The sequence below is a fragment of the Triticum aestivum genome, chromosome 1B (genome assembly GCF_018294505.1).
Source record: "Triticum aestivum cultivar Chinese Spring chromosome 1B, IWGSC CS RefSeq v2.1, whole genome shotgun sequence".
In the NCBI taxonomy this organism is placed as follows: Eukaryota; Viridiplantae; Streptophyta; class Magnoliopsida; order Poales; family Poaceae; genus Triticum; species Triticum aestivum.
Genome location: NC_057795.1, coordinates 10,176,319 through 10,190,268, shown reverse-complemented (window position 1 = coordinate 10,190,268; position 13,950 = coordinate 10,176,319). Strand labels below are relative to the sequence as shown.

The window sequence follows — 13,950 nt, the reverse complement described above, 5'->3', positions numbered from 1 at the left end:
ATATATATTATTATATAATATATATATATGCATAACGTGTACAATGTGTAGTATCGTAAAATACCAGCAAACGAAAAAAAATTAAAATGAAAACACAAAATTAAATGAAAAAGAAATCATAAAACTAACCCCCCCCCCCAAACCTTATAGTACCGGTTGGTCTTACCAACCGGTACTAAAGGGCTCCAGGCCCCTGGAGCTGGCTCGTGCCACCTGGTTTCCCTTTAGCACCGGTTCGTGCTGAACCGGTACTAAAGGGGGGGGGCCTTTAGTGCCCACACTTTAGTGCCGGTTATGGAACCGGCACTAAAGGGCCTTACAAACCGGTGCTATTGCCCGGTTCTGCACTAGTGTAGGAACCACCGTCTCCAATGTTGGATATTATCTTTAGACACAATCCAACACAAATATGGTCACTAAATTCAGTACTCATCATACAATCAAATTCATTTAATCTTGATGGGGTCTTATATGCTTATGTATAACTGTATAGAAGTTCAAAAAATATATAACTGTATAAAGTACTACTCCCTCCGTTCCGATTTACTCATCGTGGTTCTAGTTCAAATTTGAACTAAAACCACGATGAGTAAATCGTGACGGAGGGATCGGAGTACAACCTAAGTATTTGGATGACACAATAAAGTTGGATTAATTATGACTAGGACCGGTCCAATCTTGCCTTCCACACATTATACATGCACACACAACTACATATATATCATGCATCTACCTATCTTTTAATTGACCTCGTGTCATATCCCATGGACACGTGGTGTCCGTACATCATCTGGTTCCACCTGTCCGGCACGTACCCCTGGCAGGCACCAATGGCTGCAATCCTCTGGCGCATCCGATGGCGTCTCGGGCTCCCGCTGCCGCGACGGGTGCCCGTCCCCCCTCATGCCCGTCATGTATGAGTAGAGCCTTGAGAGCTGCTATGGGAGAGGTTTGGAATTTACCTGCTGAAAATAAATTTGGGTTCACAGGTGAAAACTGGCTGCAAGTACTACTGGACACAGAAAGCGAGGAAATGCGCGCCAAAATCCTGCTGTTACTCTGGCGGTGTTGGCATCACCGGGAGGACTGCTTGAGAAACAATGGCAGAGAGACAATCGGTGGGTCAGTGCAGTTTTAGAAGCAACATGAGGAAGATTTAAGCAAGGCTGAGATTGCAGCAGCTTGGACTGATGGCAAGACTTCAGAAAACAACCAAGGGAATTGCTCCAGGGCTACTGAAATCTCTATTTGTGTGACCAAAAGGCCTGATGAAATATGGATCCCGCCAGCACGAGGTGTGGTTAAAATCAACACCGATTCATCCTTCCTTGCTGACACAGGAGAAAGCACGGTTGGAGCTGTCAGAAGATACTGCCGTGGTGCTGTCCTCAAGTCAGTCTGCAAGAGGCTGTCATAATGCCGGAGCACTGAGGAAGCCGAAGCCCGTGCCATCCTGGCTGGACTGCAGACCATGGCAGGTAGTTGCAGTGGCCAAGTGATCGTTGAGACGAACAGTCAAATCATCGCGAATGAACTGTTGACACTGATGCCTACACGCTCTCCCCAATGTGGCCTAATCAGGGACATTAAGAACTGCATGGCCACTTACTCTACGTGCAGTGTGTGAGGAGGAATAGAAACTCATTGGTTCATGGGCTGGCTGCGCTCGCCAGGAGCATGGGAGATCAAGTTTTGATCGCGAACGTTCCGATTAGTCTGCGACCTTAATGCTTTCTGAATGTGCTGCTCCGTTTTGAGTCGGCGTCCTACTCTATTCTCAAAAAAGAAAAAAAAACAACCATCCATCGTTCATCTCGCTCCACAATTTCTGTGTGGATGCAATATTAGATCAGGTCCGTTGTATCTACTGCACCTTGTTGGTTTTCGTTTGATCTTATTATTGTCTTGCCTTCTTTTTTGCCATCATCCAGATCTTAAGAAACCCGACCTACGAGGAGCAGAGAAACTAGGGGAGCTGTTAGGCAACTTGTGCAAAGCTGAGAAACTGTCTGCTTGCTTATGTAAAAGCACACAATACAATACAGTAGGCTGGCTGTGTATGTATTTATTTGAGCACTCGCTCAGTTCGCTGCCATGAATGTAGCTCTAGATTCACCGTGTACAGCATCATCGTCATAGCTCCTCTGTACCCTTGTGATGGGAGTGATGGTATCCTTGTTGAAAACATTGTACAGAATGAATGTATGGACTGGTTGATATGGCTAACTAATATAATTATGAGTTTGATTCCCCTGATGTTGATTGATTTACTTATCCTCTGCACTAATTTTGTCCCTTTTTATGTTATCGAAGCTGGAGAAGTTGTACTTATACTTGTGTAAATCGTCGCTTTTCGTTTTTTGGAATGCATCAAATATTTTGAGAATGCACATGATAATAATAGTCGTAAATTTGCCTCCGTCGGTTCGTTTGTCTCATGTTATGCGATAGGCCTTAGCTACATATGTTGTGATGCCTCTCATCGACATTAACAATATATATCCATACATGGCATGAAAATTGTTCGATGTTTGTCTTTGTACATGTCCTAGATTCACAAAAAAATTGCAAGTATTTGGGAAGGATGCACTAATTCGAGTATAAGTATCAGGCATTTGACTTGTTCAAACTAGTACTAGTATGTGCCTCCCATTGTTATGGACGCAGGCTTGAAGTTAGTGCAACTAACTATTATTATATGGTTCATGTACTTATCTGATATCACTTTTAAAGTTGGCTAAAGTTGACTGACCGGCTGGGGATGTCCGGGACTCTGCTAATCTGTTTACTTCCTAGCCTTCCGCTCCAAGACAATGACTAATGTCTCGAGAAACTTGACATGAAAGTTAACTAATCCGCAAGAAAACGACCTTGACTAATGTTGCTAAGCACTGAATTCGTTGCCGTCGTGTTTCAAAACATGGAGATAAAACGACCCGGTGCACAAGAAGGTGCCCGTGCTCATCCACAACAGCAAGGCAATTTGTGAGCCGGTCATCATTCTAGAGTACATCGATGACGCCTACGACACTACAGGCCCCTCCCTCCTGCCCACTGACCCCTACGAACGTGCCATTGCTCGGTTCTGGGTAGACTACATTGACCAGAAGGTTTACTCTTATAGTGTTTTGTGTTGTTAATTTCACATTTATGTATGTGGTGAACTGATTAACATTGTTATTTGGTGCATCCAGCTAGTCATCCCATGGAAAGTGGCTTTCACGGCCAACCGAGAGGAGGAGAAGACCGAGGGGATAAAGCAGATGTTGGCGGCAGCACACACGCTGGAGGGGGCTCTCAAGGAATGCTCCAAGGGGAAGCCCTTCTTCGGTGGTGATAGCATTGGATACGTGGACATTGCACTCGGCGGTCTATTGGCATTTTTGCAGGGAACTGAAGAGCTATGTGGTACCAAACTCTTTGACATCGCCAACACCCCCCCTTCTACTGGCGTGGGTGGAGCGCTTTGCCGAGCTGGCCGCCGCCAAGGTGGCCCTGCCGGATGTCATCAAGTTGGTTGAGTTTGCCAAGACGAAGCGGGCTCAGATAGCTTTGTCTATCAAGAAGTGAACTAAGCTGTCACCCGAATGTTCAGTTCGGAGAATATTTATTAAGTTATGTTTTCTAAAATACATGTACTAGTATATTTGCGTATTATCTCTAGTTCGTGTCTCTGTCAAACATTTCATGCATGGAATATTGTACTGAATAAGGAAGATTGAATGATCTTTTGTTATAATATCTTCTTTCTAGTTAATATCCTCCATGCCCACGCCGTGTCGCTTCCCATGCATGCATGCCTGGAAAGGCTGAGACGGGGGCTCTAACAACGGTCACGAGCCCGGACCGCGAGATGGCCCAATGGTCCACCCAGCGCGCCCACTATCCGTGTTGAGAAAAAAAGCAGATATCCAATCAGATCGCATCTCGCGGATCGCCCTTCGCCTCCCCGCGGATTCCTTCTAGAAGGGTTAGATCAGCAGTCCTTGTTCAACGCTAGGGTTAGATCAGAATTCAAATGAGCATAATAAATTATAAAAATCATAAAAATGAAAAACCCGCGCACATAGTCTTCTTATGCCATATACTAACGATTTAAGTTGATAAACAAGGTCTACATACATTCAAACGAAAAATATTCATGTATCTCCTGTGATATCTCAAGGGTATCTCAAACTATGTTGTATGAAGTGAAGACAAGTGGTTTGGAGGTTTGGAACATGAAATTTTCAAAAACCTCACCAAAGCTTCATTTTGGAGTGACTAAGAAGGATCCAGGCTTAGTTTTTCATTCATGTTTTAAACTTGTTTAAATGTTGGTCAAAGTTAGATTTGACTAGAATTCAAATAAGCATAATAAATTAAAAAATAAGAAAAATGAAAAACCTGCGCACATAGTCTTGTTATGTCACATAGTAACGATTTAAGTTGATAAACAAGGTCTACGTACATTCAAACAAAAATTCATGGTTTCATATATCTCATGTGATATCTCAAACTCCGCTGTATGAAGTGAAGAGAAGTTGTTTGGGGTTTGGAACATGAAAATTTCAAAAATCTCACCAAAGCTTAATTTTTGAGTGACTAAGAAGGATCCAGGCTTAGTTTTTCATTTCATGTTTTAGAGTTGTTTAAATGTTGGTCAAAGTTAGGTTTGACCAGAATTCCAATGAGCATAACAATTCAAAAAAATATATGAAAAACCTGCGCACGTAGTCTATATATATAGAATAGATGTGTAGGAAAGTTATTTGGCTGATTTAGACAGGGTCGAAAAAAACCTTGCTTAGAAATGAGGCCGTTTACCCTACATTTGGAGCTCTTTTTTAGCACATATTTCATGAATGTGAGTTTACTTCGCAAAAGGGCTTGGATTGATGACCAAGTTAGAACAAACAAGTTCACCATAGTTTCGAAAGAATTGCAACATCCAAATAGCATGTCAAATTTGAAGTTTGGTTCAAAATTGATTTTTGGTCCAAATTTGATTTTTTGTACAAATTTTTGACATGACTTGCTCAAAACATGTACCATCCTCATTCCAACATCATTCAAACATAGTTCTAACATAGATCCAACATCATTCAATAGAAATACACCATCATTCATAATGTTTCATAAAGTTTCATAAATAGCGTTGGGGCTTTTGTTTGATCCTTGAGCTTCTTGCAACCACTTTGCTCCTTGTGCTCATTGCTTCTTCTATTCTCCTCTTGGTTATCGGTACCTTAAGCGTCTTCTTTGAACCTACCGCAGAGTTGTACAAAACATAAAGGGTGAGATCATGTCAAGTCATAAATGTATAGTAGTATTGGCAAGATTTACATACCTAGAAGAACTCACAACGATAGAAGGTTGGTCACCATTTGGAGCCTCACTTGGATCATCATTTGGATCCTCACTTGGATCACCATTTGGAGCCTCACATAGATCATCATTTGGAGGATCTTTTGGATCATCGTCAAAATTATGCAGCTATTGACCATCATCATTTGGAACCTCGTCAAAAAATCCTCATCTATTGCAACCGGCTATTCACCGTCATTTTCATCATTTGTTGCAACCGGCTAATGACCAACATTTTCATCGAAGCTTTCATCGAAATACTCTCCGAACACTGTATCTATTTGTTATCACAATACTTACAGAAATGACCAGACCCACCACACCTTGTGCACTTACGCATCCTCACTCAAAGTCCAGCTCCTTCGCTGCGAGGTCTGAATCGACTCTTCCTTGGTCTACCTGCTGCTCTCTTCAGAAATGGAGCGCAAATCTTGAATCCAGGGTCCACTATCTCCCATTGTTGTTTTCTCTCGAAAGCAGGTAAGGCATATGCATATGTGGCTTTGAACCTTGCAACAAAGTAGTAATCATGCACATACTGGTGTACGTTCGCTGCTAGACCTAAGACAGAAGTGACTAAAAACAAGACATGAATGCATGTCAACCCAGTTATCTGCCATTGCCTACAACTGCAAGTTTTAGCTTCTAAATCCACTAGATATCTCCATTCCCTCTTCTCTTTATCCAAAATATGATGCCTCTGTTGTGGTAGCCGAGCAAAGAGTCATGTTCATTTCCAAGCATGTTGTTTTCTGCTTCAGTTCATTCGTCACAGAAGGGATGATAATGTGTCCCATGAATTTTGCCGCTGCTATTCCTGCACGATAATGAAACTTCTACACGTATTATATCCATATCTTGTCAAGCAAATCCACCACATAAAGACCCTTTAGTTTCCGGATCGTTGAGTTGAAAGACTTTGCAAGATTATTGTGCACATAGTCAACTTTGCTCCGTTAACTGAATTGGCTTCTAGTCCATAACTTGGAGTGGTGTGTTTCCAAGTATTCCTTCACTTCAGCATTCGTGTATAACTGCCTCAAGTGGTAGTTGTGCTTCTTCACACTGCAAGTCAAAGATGCTGGCCATAAATTGTCGGTATACACCTTTCCTTTGTATTTCTTCCAAAATTTGCAGCAAGGTGACGCACGCATTCCCTATGCTCTACTCTAGGGAACACATTGTCCACGACACTTCTAGACCTTTGTAGGCATATGTATGAATTACCAACCAATTGGGATATACAATAGCCCAGCACAGATTATGCAAAAACCAAGTCCATCTCTCCTCAGACTTTGTCTCCAGCACACCGTACGCAACTGAAAATACGAAATTGTGTGCATCAACTGCACAAGCTTATTGGGGAACGTAGCAGAAATTCAAAATTTTCCTACGTATCACCAAGATCAATCTAGGAGATTCTAGCAACGAGAGAGAGAGAGGGTGTGCATCTTCATACCCTTGAAGATCGCAATGCAGAAGCGTTACAAGAACGCGGTCGGTGGAGTCATACACGAAGCGATTCAGATCGCGGCCGAATCCGTTCTAAGCACCGAACAACGGTGCCTCTGCGTTCAACACACGTGGAGCCTAGTGACGTCTCCCATTCCTTGATCCAGCAAGGAGAGAGGGAGAGGTTGGGTAAGACTCCGTCCAGCAGCAGCACAACGGCGTGGTGGTGATGGAGGAGCGTGGCACTCTAGCAGGGCTTCGCCAAGCACTGCGAGAGACGAGGAGGGAGAGGGGTAGAGCTGCGCCAGGAGAGAGGGAAACTCATGTTCTTGGCAGCCCCAAAACCCCCACTATATATAGGGGAAGGGGAGAGGGGGACGGCCCCCTCTAGATCCCCTCTAGATCCCATCTAGAGGGGGGGGGGCGGCCAGGAGGGGAGGCTTGCCCCCCAAGCAAGGTGGAGGCGCCCCCTCCCCTAGGGTTTTCAACCATAGGCGCCTTGGGCCCTTGAAGAGGGGCGCACCAGCCCACTAGGGGATGGTTCCCTCCCATATTCAGCCCATCAAGTCCCCCGGGGCAGGTGGCCCCACCCGATGGACCTCCGGACACCTTTCGGTGGTCCTGGTACAATAACGATAACCCCCGAAACTATTCTGGTGACTGAAACTTGACTTCCCATATATAAATCTTTACCTCCGGACCATTCCAGAACTCCTCGTGACATCTGGGATCTCATCCAGGACTCCGAACAACATTCAGTAACCACATACAAACTTCCCTTATAACCCTAGCGTTGTCGAGCCTTATGTGTGTAGACCCTACGGGTTCGGGAATCATGCAGACATGACCGAGACACCTCTCCGGCCAATAACCAACAGCGGGATCTGGATACCCATGTTGGCTCCCACATGTTCCACGATGATCTCATCGGATGAATCACGATGACAAGGATTCAAGCAATCCCGTATGCAATTCCCTTTGTCAATCGGTACGTTACTTACCCGAGATTCGATCGTCGGTATCCCAATACCTCGTTCAATCTCGTTACCGGCAAGTCACTTTACTCATTCCGTAATGCATGATCCCGTGACTAACTACTTAGTCACATTGAGCTCATTATGATGATGCATTACCGAGTGGGCCCAGAGATACCTCTCCGTCATACGGAGTGACAAATCCCAGTCTCGATTCGTGCCAACCCAACAAACACTTTCGGAGATACCTGTAGTGCACCTTTATAGTCACCCAGTTATGTTGTGAAGTTTGGTACACCCAAAGCACTCCTACTGTATCAGGGAGTTACACAATCTCATAGTCTAAGGAAATGATACTTGACATTAGAAAAGCTTTAGCAAACGAACTACACGATCTTGTGCTATGCTTAGGATTGGGTCTTGTCCATCACATCATTCTCCTAATGATGTGATCCCGTTATCAATGACATCCAATGTCCATGGTCAGGAAACCATAACCATCTATTGATCAACGAGCTAGTCAACTAGAGGCTCACTAGGGACATGTTGTGGTCTATGTATTCACACATGTATTACGGTTTCCAGTTAATACAATTATAGCATGAACAATAGACAATTATCATGAACAAGGAAATACAATAATAACCATTTTATTATTGCCTCTAGGGCATATTTCCAACAATCTGCCACTTGCACTAGAGTCAATAATCTAGTTCACATCACTATGTGATTGTAATGAATCCAACACCCATGGGGTTTGATCCTATCTCGCTTGTGAGAGAGGTTATTAGTCAACGGGTCTGAACCTTTCAGATCCGTGTGTGCTTTACAAATCTCTATGTCATATCCTAGATGCAGCTACCACGTTCTATTTGGAGCTATTCCAAATAACTGCTGTAGTATATGAATCCGGTATACTATTCAGAGTCATCCGGATTAGTGTCAAAGTTTGCATCGGCGTAACCCTTTACGACGAACTCTTTTACCACTTCCATTATCGAGAAAATTCCTTAGTCCACTAGTTACTAAGGATAATCTGTGCTGTGATCCAATCCTTGATCACACTTGTACCCCTTGACTGATTCATGGCAAGGCACACTTCAGGTGCGGTACACAGCATAGCATACTATAGAGCCTATGTCTAAAGCATAGGGGACGACCTTCGTCCTTGCTCTCTTTTCTGCCGTGGTCAGGTCTTGAGTCTTACTCAATACTCATACCTTATAACATAGCCAAGAACTTCTTCTTCGGCGATCTATTTTGAACTCCTTCAAAATCTTGTCACGGTATGTATTCATTTGAAAATACTATGAAGCGTTTTTGATCTATCCTTATAGATCTTGATGCTCAATGTTCAAGTAGCTTAATCCAGGGTTCCATTGAAAAACACTTTTCAAATAACCCTATATGCTTTCCAAAAATTCTACATCATTTGCGATCAACAATATGTCAACAACATATACTCATCAGAAATTCTATAGTGCTCCCACTCACTTCTTTGAAAATACAAGTTTCTCATAAACTTTGTATAAACCCAAAATCTTTGATTATCTCATCAAAGCATATATTCCAACTCCGAGATGTTTACTCCAGTCCTTAGAAGGATTACTGGAGCTTTGCATACTTGTTAGCATCTTTCAGGATTGACAAAACCTTCTGGTTGTATCACATACAACCTTTCCTCAACAAAATCGTCGAGGAAACAATTTTTTGACATCCTATCTATAAGATTTCATAAATAATGCAGTAACCGCTAATATCATTCCAACAGACTCTTAGCATCGCTATGAGTGAGAAAGTCTCATCGTAGTCAGCTCCTTGAACTTGTCAGAAAACATCTTAGCGACAAGTCGAGCCTTCTCAATGGTGACACTTACCATCATTGTCCGTCTTCCTTTTAAAATCCATCTGTACCCAATAGCCTTACGACCATCAAGTAGTTCTTCCAAAGTCTACACTTTGTTTTCATACATGGATCCTCTCTCGGATTTTATGGCTCGAGCCATTCGTCGGAATCCGGGCCCACCATCGCTTCTCCATAGCTCGTAGGTTCATTGTTGTCTAGCGACATGACCTCCAAGACAGGATTACCGTACCACTCTGAAGCAGTACGCGTCCTTGTCGTCCTACGAGGTTTTGGTAGTTACTTGATCCGAAGTTTCATGATCACTATCATCAACTTCCACTTCAATTGGTGTAGGTGCCACAGGAACAACTTCCTGTGCCCTGCTATACACTGGTTGAAGTGATGGTTCAATAACCTCATCAAGTCTCCACCATCCTCCCACTCAATTCTTTCGAGAGAAACTTTTCCTCGAGAAAGGACCCACTTCTAGAAACAATCACTTTTGCTTCCGGGTCTGAAATAGGAGGTATACCCAACTGTTTTGGGTGTCCTATGAAGGTGTATTTATCCGCTTTGGGTTCGAGCTTATCAGGATGAAGCTTTTTCACATAAGCGTTGCAACCCCAAACTTTTAAGAAACGACAACTTAGGTTTCTCTAAACCATATTTCATATGGTGTCATCTCAACGGAATTACGTGGTGCCCTATTTAAAGTGAATGTGGTTGCCTCTAATGCCTAACCCATAAACGATAGTGGTAATTCAAGAAGAGACATCATGGTATGCCCCATATCCAATAGGGCGCACCTATGATGTTCGAACACACCATCACACTATGGTGTTCCAGGTGGTATTAGTTGTGAAACAATTCCACAATGTCTTAATTGTGTACCAAACACGTAACTCAGATATTCATCTCTATGATCATATCATAGACATTTTATCCTCTTGTCACGACGATCTTCAACATCACTCTGAAATTACTTGAACCTTTCAACAATTCAGACTTTTGTTTCATCAAGTAAATACACTTGGCATCTACTCAAATCATCTATGAAGTAAGAACATAACGATATCCACTGCATGCCTCAACACTCATTGGACTGCACACATCAAAATGCATTACTTCCAACAAGTTGCTTTTTTGTTCCATTTCACTGAAAACGAGGCCTTTCAGTCATCTTGCCCATCTGGTATGATTTGCATGTCTCAAGTGATTTAGAATCAAGTGAGTCCAAACGATCCATCTGCATGGAGTTTCTTCATGCGCACATGCCAATAGACATGGTTCGCATGTCTCAAACTTTTCAAAAACGAGTGAGTCCAAAGATCCATCAACATGGAGCTTCTTCATGCGTTTTATACCAATATGACTCAAAAGGTAGTGCCACAAGTATATGGTACTATCATTACTATCTTATATCTTTTGGCATGAACATGTGTATCACTACGATCGAGATTCAATAAACCATTCATTTTAGGTGCAAGACCATTGAAGGTATTATTCAAGTAAATAGAGTAACCATTATTCTCCTTAAATGAATAACCGTATTGCGATAGACATAATCCAATCATGTCTATGCTCAACACAAACACTAAATAACAATTATTTAGGTTTAACACCGATCCCGGTGGTAGAGGGAGCGTGCGATGTTTGATCACATCAACCTTGGAAATACTTCCAACACATATCGTCACCTCGCCTTTAGCTAGTCTCCGTTTATTCCGTAGCCTTTTATTTCGAGTTACTAACACTTAGCAACTGAACCGGTATCTATTACCATGGTGCTACTAGGAGTACTAGTAAAGTACACATCAATATAATGTATATCCAATATACTTCTGTCGACCTTGCCAGCCTTCTCATCTACCAAGTATCTAGGGTAGTTCTGCTTCAGTGACCGTTCCCCTCATTACAGAAGCACTTAGTCTCGGGTTTGGGTTCAACCTTGGGTTTCTTCACTAGAGCAGCAACTGATTTGTCGTTTCATGAAGTATCCTTCTTGCCCTTGCCCTTCTTGAAACTAATGGTTTTACTAACCATCAACAATTGATGCTCCTACTTGACTTCTACTTTCGCGGTGTCAAACATTGCGAATAGCTCAAGGATCATCATATCTATCCCTGATATGTTATAGTTCATCACGATGCTCTAGTAGATTAATGGCAGTGACTTTGGAGAAACATCACTATCTCATCTGGAGGATTAACTCCCACTCGATTCAAGTGGTTGTAGTACTCAGACAATCTGAGCACATGCTCAACGATTGAACTTTTCTCCCTTAGTTTGTAGGCTAAGAAACTCGTCGGAGGTCTCATACCTCTTGACGTCGTCACGAGCCTGAAATCCCAATTTCAGCCCTTGGAACATCTCATATGTTCCGCGACGTTTCAAAAATGTCTTCGGCGCCACAATTCTAAACCATTTAACATTGCTGAACTATCATGTAGTCATCAAAATGTGTATGTCATATGTTCACAACATCCACAGACGATGTTTGAGGTTCAGCACACCAAGCGGTGCATTAAGGACATAAGCCTTCTGCGTAGCATGAGGACAATCCTTAGTTTACGGACCCAGTACACATATTTGCTACTATCAACTTTCAACTAAATTCTCTAGGAACATATCTCAACAGTAGAACTAAAGCGTATGGAACGACATAATTTGCAAAGACCTTTTGACTATGTTCATGATAATTAAGTTCATCTGGTTATTTAATGAACTCCCACTCAGATAGAGATCCCTCTAGTCATCTAAGTGATACATGATCCGAGTCAACTTGGCCATGACCGATCATCACGTGAGACGGACTAGTCATCATCGGTGAACATCTCCATGTTGATCGTATCTTCTATACGACTCATGTTCGACCTTTCGGTCTCTTGTGTTCCAAGGCCATGTCTGCACATGCTAGGCTCGTCAAGTCAACCTAAGTGTTTTGCATGTGTAAATCTGGCTTACACCCGTTGTATGTGAACGTTAGAATCTATCACACCCGCTTCGAAACAACGAACTTTAGCAGCGGCGCACAGTTAGGGGAAACACTTTCTTGAAATTATTATGAGGGATCATCTTATTTACTACCGTCGGTCTAAGCAAATAAGATGCAAAAACATGATAAACATCACATGCAATCAAATAGTGACATGATATGGCCAATATCATTTTGCTCCTTTTGATCTCCATCTTCAGGGTGCCATGATCATCATCGTCACCGGCATGACACCATGATCTCCATCATCGTGTCTCCATGAAGTTGTCTCGCCAACTATTACTTCTACTACTATGGCTAACGGTTTAGCAATGAAGTAAAGTAATTACATGGCATTATTCAGTGACACGCAGGTCATACAATAAATAAAGACAACTCCTATGGCTCCTGCCGGTTGTCAGACTCATCGACATGCAAGTCGTGATTCCTATTACAAGAATATGATCAATCTTATACATCACATATATTTCATTCATCACATCCTTTTTGGCCATATCACATCACACGGCATATGCTGCAAAAACAAGTTAGACATCCTCTAATTGTTGTTGCAAGTTTTTTACGTGGCTGCTATAGGTTTCTAGCAAGAACGTTTCTTACCTACGCCAAAACCACAATGTGATATGCCAATTTCTATTTACCCTTAATAAGGACCCTTTTCATCGAATCCGATCTGACTAAAGTGGGAGAGACAGACACCCGCTAGCCACATTATGCAACAAGTGCATGTCAGCCGGTGGAACCTGTCTCACGTAAGTGTATGTGTAAGGTCGGTCCGGGCCGCTTCATCCCACAATACCGTCTAAACAAGATAGGACTAGTAACGGTAAGCATATTGAACAAAATCAACACCCACAACAACTTCTGTTCTACTCGTGCATAGAATCTACACAATAGACCTAGCTCATGATGCCCTGTTGGGGAACGTAGCAGAAATTCAAAATTTTCCTACGTATCACCAAGATCAATCTAGGAGATTCTAGCAACGAGAGAGAGGGGGAGTGCATCTTCATACCCTTGAAAATCACGATGCGGAAGCGTTACAAGAACGCGGCCGCTGGAGTCGTACACGAAGCGATTCAGACCGCGGCCGAATCCGATCTAAGCACCGAACAACGGTGCCTCCGCGTTCAACACACGTGCAGCCCGGTGACGTCTCCCATGCCTTGATCCAGCAAGGAGAGAGGGAGAGGTTGGGGAAGACTCCGTCCGGCAGCAGCACAATGGCGTGGTGGTGATGGAGGAGTGTGGCACTCCAGCAGGGCTTCGCCAAACACTGCGAGAGACGAGGAGGGAGAGGGGTAGGGCTGCGCCAGGAGAGAGGGAAACTCATGTTC

General features: G+C 43.0%; 1 pseudogene; it reads left to right on the top strand.

Moving 5' to 3' along the window:
* The first annotated feature begins 830 nt into the window (after positions 1–830).
* Positions 831–3,570, top strand: LOC123075664 (glutathione S-transferase U17-like; annotated as a pseudogene).
* The last annotated feature ends 10,380 nt before the right edge of the window (positions 3,571–13,950 follow it).